The sequence below is a fragment of the Polypterus senegalus genome, chromosome 8 (genome assembly GCF_016835505.1).
Source record: "Polypterus senegalus isolate Bchr_013 chromosome 8, ASM1683550v1, whole genome shotgun sequence".
NCBI lineage: Eukaryota > Metazoa > Chordata > Cladistia > Polypteriformes > Polypteridae > Polypterus > Polypterus senegalus.
In genome coordinates, this window is record NC_053161.1 from 97,376,904 (window position 1) to 97,399,958 (window position 23,055).

Consider the following 23,055-nt stretch of genomic DNA (forward strand, 5'->3'; position numbering starts at 1 on the left):
GTCCCTTTTGAACCAGATTTCTCCTTCATATTTTAGTCTCTGTTTAAAATACTAATTTTATTTTTCATTTGCATCGATCTTAGCTTGTCTTTCTGGCTTCACAAAATATTGGATTCCCAAGTTAGAAAGTGTTATTGCCCAATTTAAAAATGACAAAGCCATTGTTAATGCTCTGGCATCCACCATGTTTAATTCTTTTATTGATAAATTAATACGCCAGCAAAAGAAATTAAAGTGCTTAAGGAACAGATTGTGATGAATAATAAAAGGGGAAGTTCAATGAAACCAGGAATATAAAAGGTTCTAATACAGTTCATTATTCTACTATAGGAGGGATGTATATAAATATAAATCCTCATTTAAAGGACTCAATCGATCATGGTTATGATAGCATTTTAAGGGACAAGACTTACTGGTCTTAATTGATTCTGGTGCAGTTTTACAAGTTCTGTATTTCTGGAGACTTTAACGATTCCTTAAATTCAGTTAAAGGTTGATGGCATTTTGTTTGAGTGTGAGGTTTTGAAATAGATTACCCCTTATATTTGGGATCATATTGGGATATTACATGAGGGAAAAATGACAATTACTGTTTTTAAATCATCTGCTCCTCAGTTAATATTGGGTATTTCTTGGTTATGTCTTCACAATCCCATTGAGTGGCATACAAAGGAAATCACTCAATGGAGTACTTACTGTAATTAACGATGTTTAACTCAAGTCACTCCATTTATTATTCAGTGTTCCATTAACATTCTAACTGGTTATTATCAGGATTATTCAGAAGCGTTTAGTAAACAATATTTAACACTACCCCTCTATTGGAAGTATTTTTACCCAAATGATTTACTGTCAGATGCCCCTAATGGGAAAGTGTATGCTCTAGATATCAATCACAGGGAAGTAAAAAAAATAACCATAAAGAATAATAATCACATTCGTCTCATCTCTTTACTATTAATCAGGTTTCATGGTCTACTATATTTACCAAATTAGAGTTATACAGCGCTTATAATTTTCCTCAAATAAGAAAGCGGGCGAATGGAAAGCAGCATTCAATACTGCTAATGGGCATAACCAGTACCAAATAATGCCACATGGTTCAGTGAACACACCTGTAGTCTTTTATTTATTTCTCAATGACATTTTTCATGATATTGTGGATATTTACAGTATGTATTAGTACACATTGAAGGCATTCTAATTCTTTCAAAAGACCATCGTACTTATATTAAATATGTCAAAGATGTACTACAATGACAGAAGGATAAATGTTTATTTGCTAAATTAGAAAAATGTGAGTTTCATCATGAGAAAGTGTTATTTCTGTGTTATGATATCACCTATACCAGGTTAATAATGGATCTTTTTAAAGTAGCTGCAATTATACAGTGGAATACACTAGAGAGTGTGAAGCAAGTGCACCATTTTGTTATATTTGTTAATAATTATATATATTTCATAATAAAGTTTAGTACAATAACATTTTCCATTATTGCATTAAGAAAATAACATCCAAAGCAAGTTAACTTGGTCAAACGAAGTTCAAGTGGCAATTGAAACACTGAAGTGATTATTTACTGTGGTTCTAGTTTTAAGACATCCTTATACTTCACTACAGATTATTTTAGAAGATGACGCATCCAGTACTTGTGTAGAGGCAGTCTTCTCTCAGGAGTATCCAGACAATAAGCAGGTTGAACATTGAACCCAATTTATGGAAATTTTGACCTAAGAAACAGAGAATAGCAGGCTATAAAACTGGAGTTTGAGGAATTGAGGCATAGGTTGGAGGGGGGCTAAATATCCAAATAAAATTTATACAGATAAAAATATTGACTTTGTTTAAATACTACTAAAGGACTAAACACCAGGTAGGCTAGATGGGAATTACTTTTTGCTTAATTTGATTTCACCATTACATATATAGAAATGGGAATGCAGATTTCCTTACAAAATGATATTATCAGGATGACAATGGTCATGAATCAGAGAATATCATTCCCCCCAAATATACTCTGAGTGTTTCAATACTTAATTGATCAAAAAAATTAGTGGGAGTAATTGTGACAGATCAATTGTATTTTTCTGGTAATAATGAAACGTTTGAAGGGAAGTATTTTGTTCTGTTAGAGCTTTGATTCAAATTATTATAAAGGGCACACATATCTCCATTTGGTTAAATGGGCATTGCCCAAACAGTAGAACTACTAAAACTGTACTTTAGGTGGGAGAGAATGGCACAAGAACTGCATGATTATGCATTGTCATGCGAGATTTGTAATAAAGCTAAGAAATCCCAGTGATGACTGATACATCAGTTACAGCCGATTCCACCTTCTAATCACCTGTGGGAGGCAATCACTCTGTATTTTATTACAAACGATTAATACAGTTATTTTATTGGTGGCAGATCATTTCTTGAAGACTGCACACTTTATACCATTTGAAAGCTGACTAGGCTAAACTGGGGGATATTTTCATTAAAGAAATTGTTAGGTTACATGCTATTAGTTTGCCGATAATTTCTAATATAGACCCCGAGTTTGTATTCTGTTTTGGGAAGTTCTTTTGTTCAAAAATGGGTTGCAAGGATAATCTCCTGCCAGCATATCATCCTGAGGCCAATGGCTAAATTGAGGGGGTTAATTAAGACCTGGAAACGTATCTTTGGTGTACTGTTGAAGCTGTCAGTCAGATTGGGCAGACTTTCTACTTTTGGCTGAGTTTTCCCATAATATACTTTTCATTCAATGATAGGTATGTCCCTTTTTGAGTGTTTGTAAGGGTATCAACCCTCATTACCAAATCTGACTTCATTCATTCCCAATATTTCTAAATATCTCAAAATTTGCATCTCAGAATTAAAGTACGCTGGGATATAGAATGGAGGAATGTAAAGGTGGCAGAAACCTCTGTTAAGCAGTCTGCAGGCTGTAAACATAGAATCTTTCTGGAGTTTACAGCAGGACAGAAAGTGTGGTTCACTACACGAGATATTCACATGAAAGTTCCCTCTCAGAAATTTACTCTCAGAATAATTGATTCATATCTGACAAGAGTAATCATAAAAGAGTTGGTCAAGTCTTGTATCGACTGACCTTTCCTACTCATTTTAAAATTCATCCAATGTTTTATGTTTCTTGATAAAAATCAATATATATAGTAGTTGTTATTATAAACCTCGTTGTGTGACTTTTCCAGTTATTTTGAGTGGTAGTGAGAATATGAAATAGAAAAATTCTGGACTCTTGTCATCTATTGTAGTCAAATCAAATATTTAGTTTGGTTATTTCGGGTTATGGTCCTGAGGACTTCTTTTGGGTACATGTTGATCATGTTCATGTACCCATCCTCTTAAATTAATTTCATAGAAAACATCTTGGTAAGCCTGTGGGACACATCTGCAGGCTGCATCCTAGAAGGGAGGTTTTATTTTCATAAAAGGGGTCTAGTGACTGTGCTCTAGTTAATAAGAGATCACAGTTCTCAGTCTCTGCAAAGTGCTATGAAAAAGTCAATGCAGTTGAGCAATGCTGTTTTCAATATTTCTGTGGAAGGATTTGAGCAATTTCATTGACAGAGAGTGGTGATTGAAGCGGATTTCAATGGACATATTTGTGAAGGGAACAGAGGAGATGATGAAGTGATTTTGGAACATAGGGTGGCATACAAGAGTGGAGGAAGATGCACACAGGTAAATTATATCCTATGTAGGAGGGTCAATCTGAAGGAGATTGAAGACTGCAAAGTGGTGGCAAGATCAAGAAGAGGAGGAGAGTGAAGGCAGAGCCAAGGATCAAATGGAAGAAGTTGAAAAAGGAAAACTGCAAGGTTGAGCTCAGGGAAGAGGTGAGACAGGCACTGCGGGGCAGTGAAAAGTTACCAGACAGCTGGGTAAGTACAGCGGTAGTAAGGGTGACAGCAAGAAGTGGAGAAGAAGTGTATTGGTACATATTTTCAAGAATAAGGGGATGTGCAGAGCTGTAGTAACTACAGGGGGATAAAATTGATGGGCCACGACATGAAGGTATGGGAAAGAGTAGGAAAGGATAAGAAGAAGGGAGGTGATGAGTCAGTAGCAGTATGGTTTAATGCAAGGAAAACCACCACAGATGCAATGTTTGCTCTGAGGGTGTTGATGGAGAAGTATAGAGAAGGCCAGAAGGAGTTGAATTGAGTCTTTGAGGACCTGGAGAAAGCATATGACAGGGTGCCTCAAGAGGAGTTGTGGTATTGTATGAGGAAGTCGGGAGTGGCAGAGACGTATGTTAGAATTGTACAGGATATGTATGAGGGAAGTGTGACCGTGGTGAGGTCTGTGGTAGGAGTGACAGATGCATTCAACATGGATGTGGGATTACATCAGCAGTTGGCTCTGAGCTCTTTCTTAATTTCAATGGTAATAGACAGGTTCTGCGGTGGGCTGGCACCCTGCCCGTGATTGGTTTCTGCCTTGTGCCCTGTGTTGGCTGGGATTGTCTCCAGCAGACCCCCGTGACCCTGTGTTCGGATTCAGCAAGTTGGAAAATGGATAGATGGAATAGACAGGTTGACAGACGAGATTAGACAGAAGTGCCCATGGAATATAATATTTGCTGATGATATTACAATCTGTAGTTAGAGTAGGGAGCAGGTTAAGAAGACCCTGGAGAGGGAGAGAGGAGAAGAATGAAGGTCAGTAGGAACAAGACAGAATTCATGTGTGTAAATGAGAGGGAGGTCAGTGCAATGATGATAATGCAGGGAGTAGAGTTGGCGAAGGTGGATGAGTTTAAATACTTGGGATCAACAGTACGCAGTAACAGGGAGGGTGGAAGAGAGGTGAAAAATAGAGTGTAGGCAGGCTGAAATGGGTGGAGAAGAGTGTCAGGAGTGATTTGTGACAGACAGGCATCAGCAAGAGTGAAAGGGAAGGTCTACAGGACCGTAGTGAGACCAGATATGTTATATGGGTTGGAGACGGTGGCACTGACCAAAAAGCAGGAGACAGAGCTGGAGGTGGCAGAGCTAAAGATTCTAAGATTTGCATTGGGTGTGATGAGGATGGATAGGATCAGAAATGAGTACATTAGAGGGTCAGCTCAGGTTGGACGAATTCAGAGAGGCGAGTTTCCGTTGGTTTTGTCATGGGCAGTGGAGAGATGCTGGGAATATTGGGAAAAATATGCTGAGGATAGAGCTGCCTGGCAAAAGGAAAAGAGGAAGGCCTAAGAGAAGGTTTATGGATGTAGTGAGAAAGGACATGCTGGTGATGGGTGTAACAGATCAAGATGTAGAGGACAGGAAGATATGGAACAAGATGATCTGCTGTGACAACCCCTAACAGGAGCAGCCAAAAGAAAAAGAAGAAGATTTACTTGTTTTTGAGGGAAGGTAAAGAGGATAGAGAATGAGCAAGTGCAACAGTATTGCAGGTATTTTACTGATTTATCAAGCAAGCATATGTCCATCTATTATCAGAAACTCACAATGACATCACGGATACATGTTGCCAAAATAAGGTTCCTGCTCAGTATTGCAGGAGTCACTCTCCCTGTTAGCAGGGAGGAGTTTAACAGATGCAGGAGGACTTCAGAGTACATTGATTGCTTTCTTAAATATAGGGTTGGATTGAGAATCTTGTGATAATTATCTCTAGATGCTTTTCATGGGAGATGTTTTGCCAACTAAAAACCTAAACATTTCTGGATATGTTGGAAGAGCTGTGGCCTGTAAGCATCTTGAAACTCTTTGTAAGTAATCTGGAGTCAGTTATGGGAGATAAGGAGGCATAGAAAGCCCTGATTGCCATGCATCTGACACAAACCAAGAAAATCAAAAGAGGAAAAGAAAGGACAATATATGAATATTATTCATTTTCACCAAATCTGAAACACTTGCTAAAGTAATAAACTGATAGGAAAAAATAAGTGTCTCTTCTTTAAAAGATTTTCATTTTGGTGGTGACTCACAGTGAATCATTAAACTTAAGTGAACTTCTAACAATTACATAAGATGAATGCATAAAGTGTTTTATTAGATGTCAGGATTAGACTTCACCCTAACAAACATGAAATGCAACTAGTGATGACATGGACCCACCCTTCTAATGAGGTGCCATAGCATATCGGTGGTTGCCCATAGTTATTTATCCAGATATAAAACTGTACAAGCTGTCCAAATAGTGTGGTGTGTGCTGCGGAACGTCTCAGCAATGCAATGACATGCTTTTTCTACTTAGTTTTTGAACATTTGCAAAAAAACATAGTAGTAATACAATAATAAAATGCCCTCCTTTACACTGTAAAACTGGACAGCTTTCTTAATACAGTTCTCACTTTTTGTTGTCCTCAACTCTTTTCAATTTCATTAACCTGAAGAATCAAATATGACATGCAGTATTCAATCAGTAACAAAGGCATGGTTCTTCTCCAATGTCCTTTATAATCCTATTCCTATTGTGTTATATTTACGTAAGGTTAAACAAAGTATCCAAATTAACAGTCCTGGAATTCTACATTTCTTAACACCACATCGTAGTGCTTCTATATATAGGAAGGATCATTCTTTGCTCCATTGAAAATCCAGTCTTTCTCAAGTCATTGCCTATACCCAAGGCTTGTTTGTTAGAATTCACTCTTGACTATGTCTCTTTTGGCCTATACCTCCACTATCACATAGCAATGCCATCCTTGCATAGCAGTACCATCCATTATTTGGCAGAATATCTAAAGCAAACCTTGAGCGTTATCCAGTTCTCAGTTTTTGTGCTTTATCCCAGTCTCTAATTTTAGACTTTCCTATCTCTTGACATCTTGGTAATACAAATTCTTTCTATGTGTTTGTGTCTATGATTTTTACTGCATTCTACATTGTAGTATAATGCATATAAAATACCAGAGGTATAGACCAGCAAACTAATAAATTACTGTTTATCATATTGCTTGTAGTGGTGCCATCTTTCTTTTTGGTTGGACATGCAAGTAAGCATTTCATTGTTCTCTATACATGTAAGTACTACTACTACAGTTACTACAACTATTCTTGCTTTTGTTTATCACATTATGTCTATTCCAGATGCTCTTGTGTGCTCTTACTTAAATACTGACCAATCATATTCTGACCACATCTTTGATTATCCCTGACTGTGCCTGTCAGTAATCTGCAGTAAACACTGCTTGAGTCTGCTATTATCTTCACAGGTGAATCCAGTGAAGATCAGACACGTCTATGGTAATTTGAGATTTAAACAACGATTAGTGAGGATTCCAAAATGTAGTACTGTATTATATTTGTAGTGCCCTCTGTGTGTGAGTATTTGTGCTTATGCATATATACAGAATATATACTGTTACACGCAAGAGCTTGGTGACATTAGGATAGTATCTAAGTGCTACATGGAACTTTGCCACTTATTCCATTCCACTCTCAGCCAAGAAGGCAGCAAGCAAAGGCCGAGGCATCTACACAAACTTTGCCTCCAGCCCAGTTTCTTACTGTTCTGTTTGCATAAATCTAGCACTAACAAAGAAATCCTCTCACTCTGCAATGAGCACAGGAGATAGACACAGTGGTATCCAGAAGCTTACATTCTCTTTTCACAATAGAAACCCTATCATTTAAAATGATATCCCCCAACTCCCCAACATTTGTTAACATGTCTCTGTTTCATCATATTAGAAGATAAATATGCTATATATATGTATTTAAAGTGGAAAATATTGTTGCAGTTAAATGAGGTGTTTTACAATGAGTTGGACTAACTGGAAAGGAGACTAATATTCAAGTAGCGCAGGCTTAATTTAATTTTCCAGGTTGAAAATGACACACCTACCCACACCCACACACGCACACATATTCATATATATATATATATATATATATATATATATATATATATATATATATTATATATACTATATACAATATATACTGTATATTCATGAGCAAGTGAGTCACACAAGGTAAATGAAGAATAATGTGCATTCTTGTTTTGACAGGTTTAGGCTGGGGCACAGCACATTCTGCCAAAAATATGATAAATTGCATTTTTTTTGGAAAATATCAAATTCATCTTCTTTTCTGCAAAGCATTGCATATACTGTACTTTTTCAACACATCATTTCTCCAGGGGAGGGTTTGGTCAATGCCGCAGTAATATTTTAGTGTTCTCGTTTTTCCTCTCTTGCTGCATATTTTAAGCCATTACATCAAAAGTGTAGAAAGTAAAAGTAAGTCTGTAATTTTCCATAACACATATAACAGCAAAAATGATTAACTCTACTTAGTTAAAAATAAAAAGTTGCAACATAGAGAACATCTTGAAATAAAGCTGAGGCAGTAGACATGAGCAGCCCCTCAGGTGATACAGAATACATATTCTCTAATTACTGGGACATGTTACACATAATTATATATCATTAATCAACCATGTGATTTGCTGGTCAAAGGTACAACTAGAAAATCAGACATAAACACACTGTACATATGCTCGTTCATCTCTGTTTCATGCAAATTATTTTTAATTTTTTCAAAGTAAACATCAGATGATTCAATTATGCTTTTTTCCAATATTATCTAATAAGGTTTTTTTATATTATCCATGCATTAACAGATGGGAAACTACAGGATACCACTTTTTAAAAGAAATTTCAGGCTGTGAGTACTTGTTTTTCCACTCAGTTTGAATGATTATTAAATAACACCAGTGAAGCAGGCAACACTGCCATTCAAAAGAAGCACCAAAAATTATATTGTTTTCTACTAGTTTTGGACTTTTGGGTAATAGTGATGATCTTTGCTGGGATTAGTAAACACTTATAACTTATCAAATTGCCTTTGCCTTTGTAGGTAAAAGTCAAAAACTACTTAATAAAAGCAGCAAGTTAGAGAGGTAAATATGAAACTAACAAAAATTCAAAACAATTAAATAAATGGATATTCCTAAATGAATTCTAATATTAATCTTGTACATATATTTGACACTTACAGTATGTTTCTATGTATTGGTCTATATCATCTTTACACTTTATATTGTAGATTTTAATTTGTATGGCCATCACCGCTACCTTACGTCACAAGCTAAATGGAATAAAAAAGAACATTTTTTGGCTGCTGAAGCTTAACTCTTCTGTTGAAGTAACTATCTGGGAGTCTGACTGCAAATGTTTATTTTGTCATAAGCGTATTTTACCTGAGCTTTGTTCCAACTGCAATATAGCATTTTAGAATGAAGACTGTCACATTCAGGTTAAGGAAAAGATAATCAAAAAAATGTACTAAATCTCACTTTTAAAAATCAATGTCAATACACTTCAATAGATAGTAAATTGCATCAATAGATAACAAAGTGCATATTGAATTAGAAATATCTCTGGAATGGACTGAAATTGGAATGTTGGGCCACCATATCTGTGTTCCATCAGCTTTTGATTTCAGCCCAAATGCCAACAATATGATACGCAATACTGAATGAGAGTAAAGAGAAAATATAAATTGCATAAATATACCAATAACACAGCTATAAAAGCTTAATAAAAATTAGAAATGATCCATCAAAAAGACTAAAGGATAAAGTGCTGTAGTAGTCCAGGATTATGCAGGGCTAAGGGGGCTGGCAGAAAGCTCAGCCTGATGTCACCCAGAAGCGTTCCACTGTCAGCATAAGAAGCCACCCTGTCTGCCAGGAATGGATGGTCTCCTTATTGCTCTACGAGATTCGAGCAACACCAAGTCCAGCCAAGGGCTAAGCTGTGAGCAACTCCTGAACTGTAAGTGGAAATGCTAGACTGCTTCTTAGTATATAGAAGACAAGAATCATGTGTTAACTGGGGTCACCAACCAAACCGTGATATAACAGATAGTGACAAAGTAAAATTCCAGTAGTCAGCAAAATCAGTTTTAAAATGTTGGAGATACACAAATTATCCAAATAGATCAAGAAGTGATTTTTCCAGCAGCAATATAATATTGAGAAACATGAACTATGAAGAAAGTAGAGTGAATGAAAATGAATGCTTCTGAGCTAACATGGACTATGGAATAGAAAAATCAGTCAGTTTTACATCAGATGAAACATGATTGAAAAACTAGAATGTCTTTATTAAACACGAAGAAAAATATTTTTGAGAGAAAAACCCTAGTAAATGCTTGTATGAATTAAAGGTTCATGATTAAGAGAAAACAACATCGGCAGATGGATATTACCATGGGAGATGGTGAAATATATCACAGAAACACTGCAGGTGGATGAAAGCTCTTTAACAAAGACACAGAATATAAAACAACATCATATTCAGTTAACAAATATTCTAATAAATGACTTTGGATTACAAAAGTGCAAATGTGTGTGAATGTTTCATAAAATTAAAGAAATGTAACTTCAGCCATGACACATGACCTTCGAAAGACATACTAATGTACCAATTTAGCTTAATGTGTGTGTCTTTGACAAAAGGAATAACACTAGAGTAGCACCAACATATTTCAGCATAGCTTTTTTGCAATAATAATTGGTTGCATATAAACAAGCTTTGCATTTTAGTAGGTGTTAATTGGTTCATGTAAACCATGAGTAAGAAGCATTTAACTCGTCATACATGTAAAGAAGCCCAAGTTTAATGAGCGCTCTCCAACTGCACTGAATACTATTACATTGAAGTGCCCCGTGCAGCACCCTTCATAACGTTGCACACAATTAGTCATTGTTAGGTAGCTCTGCTGTCATTGCCTATATAGCTGTGCCAGCATGCATCTAGCTGATTTTCAGACAGAATTGCAATTATTCCTCCTTGCTTTGTCGGCAGAAATGTCCTTTAGACCTTCAATAATTATCACTTAGAAATTTGGAAAGGATGTCAAAGCTCACGTCAGAAGAATGAGACTACTTACAGGTACTGTAAGTGCTTTAAATGAGACTGATTTGAAATGTATTTTTTTTTTTTTTTTGGTACATAGCAGTTTTAACTAGTCTGCACTTTAGGTAGACTATCTAGTTGACAAACAGCTACATAGGACTGAAAAAGTGGTGAAAGGTTAAAAAGCAGATTTAAGTTAACCTTAAATATAAAAGGCATTAAAACAATGCATGGAAACAGAATTATACAAAACAAAAGAAAAACCCTGCAGTAAGGGTGTAGCAGCAAATCTATAAACACATTCTGCTTGGATTCAGTGGAGTCATTCTGGAGAAAAAATTAGTTTTAATGTATACTGAGTATCTTACTTTAGGACAACTGAGACTGGCTTGTGTCAGAACCATATAGTAATTTCAGGCAGGTTTATGTGACCATAAAGTGTTTGACCAAGTGCCTTATACCCAATAAGTAGTCAAGTCTCTTTATGATGAGCTATAAATTGCCACCCCATTGTTTATGGATCTTTGACTTTTCTGTATAGGCCTTAGATCACATTCAAATAAAGATGACTGCCAGTTGAGAGAAGCACAAAAGGAGTGTTTGATATAGTTTGGATAACAGAGGATCAGTACTTCACAAACATTTTGGGGTGCATGATGAATGAATTTATGTTGCAGTGAGTCGTGAATACGAATTGTACTGAATGAGACAAGATTGTGAACATTTTGCAGGAAACAAACCCTGGAATTCATTAGCAGTTTATTCTCAAACGGTGACAAACCACGATCAGTAGTGATTCTCAAAGAGGGACCCCCATGGACGATGATCACCCACCGTTTTGAGAAGATTATGGGTCGTGAAGACACGCAATAGTCAAAATTGAAAATAAAGTTTAAGAACCACTGCTGTAGATAGCTATAATAGTACAGTATTGCTTCCACATAAATTCGACACCCTAGGTTTTTTGATGTAGTTTGGATTCCGGAAGGTCAATATGCAGTAGAGATGTATGGCAGTACAGAAGTTAGCATCACTGCTACACAGTTTCAGCTTTCTGTGTTTGTATCATATGCTTAGGTGTTGTCTGTGTAGCTCTTGTACATTCTCTCCACTGTAGTTGGATGTTTAAAATGTATTTTGAATGCAGTGGAAAACCTACATAAAGTAAGTCCACATAGTAATGGTGTGATAAAATGTGATGTGTGAAAAAAAACTTACAAAATATATTATACTAGCCATCCCGTGGTGTACCATACGCTGCATAATCAGGCCGTTTTTTTAATGATTTTTAAGCACAGGGAGAAACTTAACATTTGAAAAATCGGTAATGTAATAAACCAGCAAGAAAAGCAACATTGTAACAATGCACGGAACGAACCAACACACAATCGTCCATGCGGCACTCAGGTGTGGAGGGTGGAATGGGAGGAGAAGAGAAGGACATCCACTCTGCTCCCCCCGTCATGCTAGTCTGCTGATTTCTCGTGCAGTATGCACTGCCTGCTCATGTGCCCACCTCCAACTCGTCACTCGAGTTCTTGTCATCTTTGCACAGTCCAGATGCAGCTGTGACTCACGTAGACTTTTCATTGCTCTGTGCGGTTTTGGCTGCTTTTCTATATATAATCCACCAAGACACCCGACCACAGTAGTAGCGAGGTGGGAGGAGGGTGTGTACAAAGGGTAGGGACGTATTGAGTGGGAGCGTATGAGTCGCACTTAGTGGGAATTCCACGGTTTGCAGCCCGAATGAGGTGCAACGGCTTACCCACGCCTCTCCGCGTCGGGTAGACACACGCTCAATCTCATGCATAATTATTTATTGAATGCTAAACACTTCTGGAAAGACACGGTTGTCTAAAACGGGTTGGTGTGAGAATACAACAGTAAGTGAATGAAAAGATGTTCAGTGTGCACTGTCTGTTCATGTGCCCACCTCCAACTCGTCACTTGAGTCGCTGTCGTCTTTGCACAGTCGAAATGCACCTGTGACTCACGTAGACTTTTCATTTGTCTGTGCGGTTTTGGCTGCTTTTCTATATATAATCCACCAAGACACCCGACCACAGTAGTAGCGAGGTGGGAGGAGGGTGTGTATAAAGGGTAGGGACATAATGAGTGGGAATGTATGAGTCGCACTTAGTGGTAATTCCACGGTTTGCAGCCCGAATGGGGTTCAACGGCTTACCCACGCCTCTCTGCGCTGGGTAGACACACGGTCAATCTCATGCATAATTATTTATTGAATGCTAAACACTTCTGGAAAGACACGGTTGTCTAAAACAGGTTGGTGTGAGAATACAACAGTAAGTGAATGAAAAGATGGAACTCTGGAGAGAGCAAAATACAACACAATAGTGAACCCGCGGCATAACAAACGCCGTGTGGCTCAGACGTGCATGTGGACTCTTAGCACAGACGAAAGGGACTAACTGGGTGGTCGGTGAGTTTTTGCGTCCGGGCAAATGAGCAGGCAGTGTGAATGCCTAGAGAGCGAGGATAGACGCCGGCCAGTGAAAAAGGAGTGTTGGTGGGCAGGGAAACGTCTTCCGTGTTCCTGCAGGAGCATCTAAGAAGATGTATGTTTGTCGCGGATGCGAATCACTGTATATAGCGTGTAAAACAGTTTGCTAGGGTGCACGCGGTCGGGCATCGTAACTGAAAACTCAGTTTTTAAAGACTGCTTACTTCATTGTACTTTAACCTCAGTTGTAAAGGATTGTTTTAAGGATCCCATGGGATACCCCTCACAAACCGTTTCACACACTGCATATGGAGATTTACCTCCGCGAGAAACATGCCTCTATGAACAGTCAATGTAGCTCAGAGGTGCATGACATGCACATGACATTAACCTGACCTGCACTGCATGTGGCCTCTACGACAGACGACTATAAATGACGCCATTTTTTCTGTGTCGTCGCATCCGAGTTGGTGGGCGTGGCCCTGCGAGTTGTCGTCGTATCCAATGGTCTTAGAGTTGGTGGGCGTGGCTCCTTCCTGCGTGCGCCATAGGTGTCTCACTTGTCGGCGGCTTAGTGAATCCACGCCCTTTCCGGCATTCTTTCCATGGTTGTCTTGCCTTAGTGAATTATATATATATAGATTGAAGTTTGCATGGCACAGCATTTTAAATAAGCCATGTAACCTAATTACATTGCATCAAATAAGTTAACAAGCATAGTAAATTTAGTGGGTCTCACAGACAGGAAAGGTCAGTCAAACTGGTGAAACTCTGCTAAGATGTTGGCATGATGATGAAAACACTCTGTTTCATATTTATATTTACAATATAATAATTGTGTACAAATTTTGCAGTAATTTGTGACATCTGTAGGGTGTTGAATTTTAAAATCAGTGTACTGTATATTGCAAAAAGAAAAATGTGTCCGTATGAAGTTGAGACGGAGCACTCTTTTCAGATGTTATCCTGATGTCTTACACATGTTGTATTCTAAAGCCTTTAAAGTAAAATATGATATTGCACATTGTTCAGTTAACCCTTACATGCCAAGTATATTTGTCATGAAAAGACAACCCTACAGTTTGCATTCATTATTGTACTATATCTTTATATTTTTGCCATTTTCTTTTGAAAAACTTGATCAAAATATGGCTAATGTGGCGTAACTGTTGAAGGACTGTTTTGCCGTCTTTACTTTTACCATCAAAAATTGAATCCCCAGTTATTGAATGGATATTAATATCAAAATTTTCCCCTTTATGTGTTGCTGGTCTCAAGATCTTCTGGAGTAGTACTATACATTGAGTAACATTAAACCTCAGTTACATTACACTGCGTTACAAGGCCACTTGCTCATCCCAGAACCACATTCAGAAGTTCTGAGATAATAGTGCGACTCATGCTTTTCTTTTTATGTTGACAAATTTACATAATCTTTGAATGATTAGATTGATGGCCAATCTAATTCATGCAAAATTTTAAAAAAAGTTTATAAGTCTACTTTTGAAAAAAACAGTCTTCCTTCAGATGATCAAATACTTTAATAGTACAGTGTAGACAGTAAAATTTAAGTTATTCATTACCAATTAATAAAATACAGTATCCATACACAGACAGACACTCAGATATAGTAAATGAAGCTATGTAGTGGTGCTTTTTTAAAATATTCAGCAAACGTTGTCCTAAACTTTTACAAATTGTCACTGCATAAATTGTATTGACATTTTAAACAGAAACTTTCTTTTTTAACAAAAGTACCTAACCAAGTAATGTATAATTTTACCTGACAAAATATTAATTACATGAAAATTAAACTTGAAGTTTGACAGAAAAGAAAGCACCTGGTGAGGAGCAATAGAGTTCATGCAGAACTGCTTGTAATCTTCACGAAATTGTGCTTCGGGTCCTAAACTGACCATTTTCTCTTTCAAGCATATTTGAACTCCAAAATCACATATATTGATTCTGCTAAAACTTATTACATAGGCATAAAAAAAATGATTATGGTATAATTTTAAGAAAACAATTTCTTACTAGAACATAATACACTCACACAAAGCATATATTGTCAGAATATATACTTACACATTCCCTACTAAACACACATGCATAAAGTGCCTTGAGCATGGGAAAGGTGCTATGTGAATAAGATGTATTATTATTATGCATAAATGAAAAACTTTCCCTTTACACAAACTTGCATACTTTATATACTGTACTGAATGACAAAAATATACCGTATATAGAGACACACATCTACACTGTAAATGTATATATATAACACATATATGTATATATACAGTATTGTAGACAAATACACACGTACAGCTGTATGTATATATATATATATATATGGATATGCTGTATATATGTAGAAAGAGAGAGCGAGTGCCATAAAGAGAGAGGGAGAGAGAAAGGGGGTGGGGTTACAGAGAGAAAGTGACAACAAAAGAAATAATTTAAAAATTACTGTTTGAAACAAACTGAAATGCTATTCCAAAAATTCTGGATCCTATAAAGCAAAACAAGCTTTCATCAATCAATTAAACCATTTTTTATTGTCTATAACTAAAGTAAAAATTACACAGAGAGGTAAAAACACAAAAATTAATTACTTCTTCCACACCTTTTTTTGCACCTTTGTCACCTTAAAATTTAATCACACCAAATAAACATAAATAAACATCATTTGACAGATATCTATTTTAAATACTCTCTTTTCCTTTTTACCATTTGAACCTCAACACATGGTTCATGGACTATGGAATCACATGCTGCTTTTGGAACTGAAATTTTCCACTTACCTTATACTTAGTAGATCATCAAATATACTGCTGATTTTCATGGGCTTTGCCTGGTCAGAAAATATCTCATCCAGTCCAAATGAAGTTGGCTGTTTCTGGAATTTGAAAGAAAATGAAAGCTCAAATGAGCCTGCTGTACTGGACTCAGGCTCCTACTCTAAGCAGTCCATGTTGCAGCTCATATTTAAACACCCTGAAGATGAACTGCCGCAGTCTAATACAAGAGCACATGTATTGCCCTTGGGGCTCTGCCATTTCACCTACACCTGGGCGGATCTGTCAAGCGTCATTCTTTCAAACGCCGGGGCTCTTGCAGTCTCTGTGCTTTTAAATAAGTAACGGGGTTGCTGTTCGTCACACTTGTTTCCTATTACAGACTCCTGTAGTTGATTGTGCACAAAGGTAGTCTGGTTTACAGATGTGTAAGTAAGTCCCTGTAGAGCTGAGGGTTGTGGGATGGGCTGTGCCAGGGCACAAACAATGCTGACATAGGCAGTGATACACACGCCAGTCCCTTAGTGTGCACTGCAGGAAGTGGGGCAGATAATATTACATGTTGAAAATAGTGGAGGACGCTGTACATTATGCATCTGTCTGCATTTCATCAAATTTGGTTCCTTTGTAGTTCTGATGATAGAATTAAGGCAGGGTTCTGTATATTTTGCCATTATTTGAATATAAGGTTAACTGGTTCAGTCTCTATATCAACTGTTGTCAGAAAGTAGAAAGCCTCATTTGTTACATCCGTCAGAAATTGGAATTTGTGCAATTGATATTTCCTCAGAAACAGTTGTGTATTTACTGTAATGATCCCCTGATGTTGTAAAAGAGACCTTGCATTGGGCTATACTGCTGTGTTCAGTCTAGCCTCAAAGGAAACACCACAAGGTGCATCCAAACATCCTCTTAGGAGGTGTAACTGATAAGCGGCTCAGACTCACAGTAGTGAATAACCTTTATTTTTTCTGTGGTGCATCTGTTAGAAAGAAAGCACTGCACTAGCCTTTTGTTGTTTATTTTACTTCCCAAAATGGCATTTGCTTTATTTAAACATTGTTTTAATTTGCATAACGAGGACAAATACAGTACAAAAACATAAAACACAACTAAATACAGTATATTCAAAATGCATTAAAATAAATTAAAATATTTGGTTTTGATGGTAGAATGTATAATTGCCCTTCATTTATTTAGAAAGTGGATATGTAGAATGAATGAATAAAAGAATGAATGGATTTATTCATTGCCTCTTCAGATTTGATTTTATTTTTTGCAAAGCACTTTTTTTTTACTTTTCACAATTTGAACTTAAGTAGTTTTTAAAAAAGAATACCTGAGGAGGCAGATTTAATAGTTTATCTGCCACTTATAAGCTCAAAATCTATATTATCAGGTAGGTCTCTATTAAACCCAGTGATGCCTTGAGCTCTGAATATGCTTACTTGTAGAACTGCCCTTTACTGATGTAGTCATGGTCCTGTGGTATAGTGGGTACATTCTCCTTTAACTGGTGTGGCTAGTTCAATAAAGCCTTTAAAAATTTGATTTGGTGTTTGACACTTGATCATCCTTATGCACCTTCAATAGCACTAACATCCTCTCATGTTATCTCTACGTAATGGCAAATATAATGTTCATTTTACAAAATGATATGATGTTAAAACTATCAATGACATAAAATTATATGAATGTAATAATAATTTTCAAAAGATATGTCAAAGTTTTTGAAAATCAACAGAATAGCCATATCAAGATTAGCTTATTTACTCATTAAAAAAAAAAAAAACAACCAGAATTCAGGATTACTAATAGTATTACAGTCATTTATCTTTCATTACAAAAGGGTTCAAATTAATTTGGGCTAATACTGTATGTGCACCTTTGACCTTAAAAAACAAATGTGTGTATACTAAAATTCCCTAGAGTGCAAGTTTTAAACCATGGTTCATTGTTCATCTCTATTGCTAAAAATGTTCAGTTATGTATGTTGTAAACAAATTATAAAAATCTCCATTTTCCTAGCCTTAATATATAAAAATAACTGTGTACACTACATATAATTTCTGTTTACATATCATTTTTGCTCAGATGATACTTAATATTAGGTGGCATTGTTGCCTCACATCTAAGCCCAGGCACTGCCTATGTGGAGTTTACAAGTTATCCTCGTTTCATAAAAAGATTTTCTCAGAGTACTATAGTATCTCCTACATTCCTATGACATGTTGGGCTCCATTAACTGGTGCCTCTAAATGAGCCAAATACAGTGTGACGTTGTGTGGATGTCTGTGAGAATGGGTACTGCAATAGACTTCCACCTTGGACCCAATACTGTCATGCTCTTGAACTGATTTAAGCAACAAAAACAACATTTATTTATAAAGCATGTTTTCATACAAATGATATAGCTCAAGCAGGTGCTGTATTATCACATGCATACATTCTGTAATGCTCTATAACAACTTTATCCAAGCAATAACACTTTCTATTTTTTTCTGAATAAGAAATATGGCCTTTTTGTTCCCAGTGGAAAACTTGGCTTTTTACAAAAGATTTTTAAATAAATAAATACATAAATAGACAGATAAATAAATGTATATACACAAAATATGGTCTGAAAACACACAAGAATTTCGAAATAGAAAGGAAATTTAAAAGGAAAGATAACTTCTAACTTGGCAGTCCCAGTCACAATGAAGCATTATGCATATTGCTGCTGGTATAAAGGACCCCCAGCAGCTTCTTTATAGCAACTTGTGGATACTTTTGATGTCTGAGAGACAGGAATGCACCACTGCACTATGTTCTATATTCCCTAATCTTCCCTCCTTATTTTTCTCCAACTGAGTTTAATCCTTAAGACATCTAGTGTTACACTATTCTTGCCTTTCACCTGCTTTCCAACTATTGCTGTTCCTTGTGTCCCCATACAAAGCCTTGCACCATGCAGCCTATGTACCTTTCCCAGGACACTCAATTTGGAAGTGTGGCTTCCAGGCCTGTAACCCTGTATTCCATAATACTATTTTTTTTAAATATCTTACTCTTAACTAAAAACTCTAATCACCAATATCTTCATCTTAAAATCTGGGCATCTCCCATAACATACACCCTATAAACTTTATAGTAAGGTACTGGTTTTTGACCCCTAATACCACCTCTGTTCTTTTAATGCCCCAGGTACTAATGTCCATATGTTCTGAAATGGTTCCTCTGTATTCTCTTTCTGGTGTTTTGTCTCTGACTCTCTTTCCTCAATACTCGCTATTGAGATCTCTCAACCCATATTCTTCTCGTCTAAGCCCTCTATGCTCTTCCAATCCACTTCTATAAAGCGATGGCCAATGAAGAGTTTTATCAATAACTTTGACATTGTTTATAATTGTTCCTTTCCTGTATATGATTGATTCAAGAAAGATTTGATTAAAAAATGAATGTGATGCATTGTAGCACACATTATCATACCAAAAGGATATTTACTCTTTTACTTTTGCTTTAAAAATGATATTTTGTTTGTAGAAGGGGATGCTGGTTTGAAACAGATTTGCATTTATCTGTCATTCCTGAGCAGAGAGCATATGCCACATCTAACTGTAGATAAGTGAGATTTCCTGCAGTTATGTTTTTAATTTTTAAGAATGAATCCAACTTTAGTAACATTTATTTTAAAATTCAAGCCTGCCATACAGTAACACTAAATAATAATTAAAAGGTAACACTGAGAGATAATAGTTAAACATCTTTTTGGCTAGAAGTGAAACATGTTTTCAATAAGTAACAAAAGTTTGTCATTGTAGCATTTCATCCTTCTAAATTGGATAAGCATATATTTGCAAACTTTGATTTTATAAACCATGAGATAAATATATCACTGCCCTTTTCAACCTCTATAACAACGAGCACAAGGCAGTATTTCTCAAAATCCTCACTGAGGACCAAAATATGCTAGAAATACTTATTTCCACAAAAGACCTGATGAATGGATGAAAGTCTTATTTTCCGGAACACTGGTCTTTTTGCAGCCTACAAGTACAGCATGTTGTGGACCTGACCCCTCCTCAGCAGACTAGGATTAGAAAGCTGAACAAGTATTCAGAGCCTAATGAAGAGGGAGTAATTCAACTCAAACTATACTAAGCCTGGTGGGCAATGAAATACATTGTTGTTATTTTTTTTTTGACGTTTTTCAAGCTCTGTTTCAGTAAGGCTTACACTTGAAGGAAGTCTGGACTATGTCCTCTCTTAAACACCATTGCACCCCTATTTAGCTCACATTTCAGTGTAAACTAAAATACAACCAAAAACCATGCACAAATCAAGCATATTGAAGCTTCATAACCATAAAGTCACATTCACATTTTGTTTCAACATTCCTGGTAATCCCCTCCAGCTCTGTATACCCTTGTTTCAAAAAAGTAAATATGATGATTAGATTGGGCTTGCTTCAGTAAAGTTTAGTAAAAGGTGTGTGCTGCAAAGGTTTAGAAAACTAATCAATTAAAGCAGTACAGGATTTATAATCTGTAACCGTCACCTTAATGTCACCCCATGGTAGCAACAGATTAAAATTGAAAATGTCCAACTTCACGATTATGCAAGTGGGTGACAAATTGCACTGACATGTAATACATTTGTCCCAGAAGCTAAGTTCAATATAGATTTTTTAATAAATCACATTTGCTTAATTATACACTATATTCTACAAGTTTTATACTTTTAATAAATTAATTATGATACTTCTACTATCATTTCCTTCATTTTATTAATCCTCCTTCTTCAATTATAAAGTTGTATATTTCTCAGGCAGTGGATGCAAAGCAGGAACCAACTCAAGAAGGGCTGGCGATAAATCTCAAAGCAAACACACCCACACTTATTCACAAAGGGCAAATTTGGAATGGCCAATCATCTTAATATGCAGCCCTTTGGAAGGTGGGAAGGGAACTAGAATGACAAAAGAAGAACTCACACACATCTGGAGGATGTATCTGGAGGATGCACCTGGACTAAGATTTAAATCCTGAAGCTGTAAGGCTACACTGCTAACTCCTATGCCACCAGATTGTCTTTTATAGATTTCTGTAATTCCTCTAGATATCATATTTTAGATTTCTAATAATGATCACCTCACAGTGGTTGATTAGTGTTCTGCAAGCAATTACTAAAAAAGGTTTACTGATTTATTCTGCGTTATTTGCATTGTCAAAATGAGGTAATGTAATTGAGCCGACCTCATAGGGGAAGCACAAGCACATTCGATTCAAATTATTCATAGGAGTTTGGAATAGCTGAAAAGGTTTGACATGTCAGTCACGTGTTATTTTATGCTTAACATTTAAACTCAGTTGCCTGAAGCTCAACAGAGAATTTCAGTCACTAAGTGAGCCCCTCCAGAGTGTTTGTTTAATCAAACTAAACAAACAAAAAAAAATGGTCACAGAAAGGTCAACTGTAATACCTGGATTTTCTGTGATACATAATCCTATTCACTTTCAAAACATTTTCATTTTCTTTGAAAAATTAATTATTAAAAATGAAATTTATGCAACAAGATCTACCATTCTCCTAGAATTATAGAATGCATTTTCCTGAAATGAATAAGAAGTTGCCCTAATTTATTAACAAATGATAAAATGTGGTTTACTAAGGTTTATCATTTTAATAGAAATGACAACAGTGACTGAGTAATTCAAGCTTTTGCTTAAAACATTGGATCAGCTGTGTATCTGTATTTATTTATAACTCCATGGTTAAAGAAAAGCTGTGATCTGACAAACTTGATAAATATGAAGTCAAGAGAGCTGGGAAGTCAGCATCCAGTGGGAACCTAATCCTTGACCTTCAAGATGCAATCAGCAACTTAAGTCATTTCCCCCCTTAGACAACACAGAATATCACTTCCCCCTGACAAGATACTTATTTGCCTTTCCTCACTACAGAAGAGCTGCATCGTCTGTCACAAATTGCTTAAAATTAATCAGGGTCAAATCTTTGCTCAGAATGAATAATTTATCTGGGAGCCTTGCTTATTTTAGAACATATGTGCAGCAGAATAATCAGACGATTCTGCATGATTTCCTATGAAAATGCTAATGAATTTACTAGCCATATCTTTCATTTTACTAACTTCCTTTAATTAAATTACCATATTGTATGTTCTTACATACAGTGAAAAGTATGTAGCTGGAAGCGTGACCTAATGGCTCCCGAGTCAGACTGTAAACCTCAAGGTTGCTGGTTCAGTTCTGTGTGTGACCCTGAGAAAGCTACTTATCTTGTCAGTCCTACATGTCATAGAATTATCTGAACAACTGTTTCATACACTGGGGATTTCCTTTGGACATGTATATGTACTGTATATATATATATATATACAGTATATATATATACTGTATATAGATAGATAGATAGATAGATAGATAGATAGATAGATAGATAGATAGATAGATAGATAGATAGTAATGTGAGTAAATACCTAATGCATATAGGATTGTACTACTAAACATCTATCTAGAGGCAATAAAGTCCATGAAATCTTCACACATATGCAAGTTCATTTGAACTAAACTTTTATTTACTTTATACTCTACAAAACAAAACTTATTAGTCAAGACTTGATATGTATCAGCTGGGCAGAGGTTTAAATCTGATCCCTAACTTACTGTGGGATAATGTTGAAAAAAGTTACTTTGCCAACTTGTTGTCTTATTATAGGGATATTTTTGTGTGATATAATGATCTGCACTAAATAAAGCATTTTGGAATGGTGCTTGATATGAAAGGGACTATATAAACATGTCAGAATAAATACAATTATTTATCTTTCAGTATGTAATATTACATATGAAAGCAATTTCTTTAATTATTTAGAAAATTCATATTTAATATTTGAGGTAGACAAAGTATTTGCATTTGTGTGCTTTGAATTCATTCATAAGCTCTTTGCTGT

General features: G+C 36.1%; 1 protein-coding gene across 1 annotated transcript in view; it reads right to left on the reverse strand.

Annotated features, from left to right (window-relative positions):
* sema3ab (sema domain, immunoglobulin domain (Ig), short basic domain, secreted, (semaphorin) 3Ab) overlaps positions 1-16,277 on the reverse strand; it is a 311,024-nt gene extending 294,747 nt beyond the window's left edge. The window contains exon 1 of the mRNA XM_039761470.1: positions 16,107-16,277. The gene's annotated coding sequence lies outside the window, so the exon portion shown is untranslated. The remainder of the gene's footprint in view (positions 1-16,106) is intronic.
* Between the last annotated feature and the right edge of the window lie 6,778 nt (positions 16,278-23,055).